Consider the following 297-nt stretch of genomic DNA (forward strand, 5'->3'; position numbering starts at 1 on the left):
CAGCAGGTGACGGCTGGCTGGGTGCAACACCTTTGCAGGGTGCGAGCCTTGGCCACCTCCCTGCGATCCTGGCTGTACCAGAAGGGTAAAAAAAGACACGTGCAACGTGGTGGGTTTTAGAGGCGTCTGTATTTCGTGGGGAAGTTTAGAAACGATGCTGCCCTGCTTTCACAGCCTCACTCAAGTCTTGCAAAAACAAAAGGGAAAGGTGCGGGGAGCAGCTCCGGGTGTGGGGCTGGCGATCCCTGCTGGCTCCTGCCAGACCCGGCCGTGCGGGCAGGGATCCACCCGGCTGGG

Source organism: Pterocles gutturalis, unplaced genomic scaffold (assembly GCF_000699245.1).
Source record: "Pterocles gutturalis isolate BGI_N339 unplaced genomic scaffold, ASM69924v1 scaffold28808, whole genome shotgun sequence".
Taxonomy (NCBI): Eukaryota; Metazoa; Chordata; class Aves; order Pterocliformes; family Pteroclidae; genus Pterocles; species Pterocles gutturalis.